Here is a 786-nt window from a genome sequence, read left to right as displayed (position 1 = left end):
CACATACACAGAGCTTACGTTTTTGGTTCTGTAAAGGATACAAATTTTATCATGGGCAGTTTGGCATAAGAGGAGCTTCCCTTTCAGCCTTACAGTTGTGATCATAAATCCAGAAAAGCTTTCTGCAGGGGCTGTCATCTCCATGCACTGTTCAACATGATTCCATTTGGTGATAAGAGACGTGAATCCTGCATAACCAGATCATCGCTAACATTTCTAAAGTGCTTGGAGGCTCCTTCAAGATAAAATAAATGTTATAAATACTGCTATAATTATCCTATTTTTAGAGAAAAATATTGATATTCACAGAGCTTTGCCTCTTTTTTCCCTCCTGGAAAATATTTGTCATGTTGATGTATTCTCCAGCCACTGCCAATGAAGAAAAATGGATGCATCTCTCTCTTTACAAACTGTGGGTGGGGAGAAACTTCAAACTGAATTAGGAACACATCAGTGAGTTCCAAATAAATGGTTCAGCTTGAAGGCTGGAATGTTACCTTTTATTCTATAGCCTATACTTGACACAAAGTGTGTGCTGAATAATTCATTAAACACAGACTATGCAATAATGGAATCTTTTATTACAATGAAGCATCGTTTTTGTTTTTTTGTTTTGTTTTTTGTTTTGTTTTGTTTTTTTTTCAGTCAAAAAGGAGCAGAAACACCTCAATCATTAAGCAACCTTACATATTTGAAATTGCAAATAGGATTGTGTAATGAGAGAGCATTTTAATAGAACTTGAAAACTCATAGAGTTTTTCTGTTCACTGAAAATGAATTCATAAT

The sequence above is a fragment of the Chrysochloris asiatica genome, unplaced genomic scaffold, assembly GCF_000296735.1.
Source record: "Chrysochloris asiatica unplaced genomic scaffold, ChrAsi1.0 scaffold00120, whole genome shotgun sequence".
Classification (NCBI taxonomy): Eukaryota; Metazoa; Chordata; class Mammalia; order Afrosoricida; family Chrysochloridae; genus Chrysochloris; species Chrysochloris asiatica.
Note: the sequence above shows the minus strand (reverse complement) of the source record.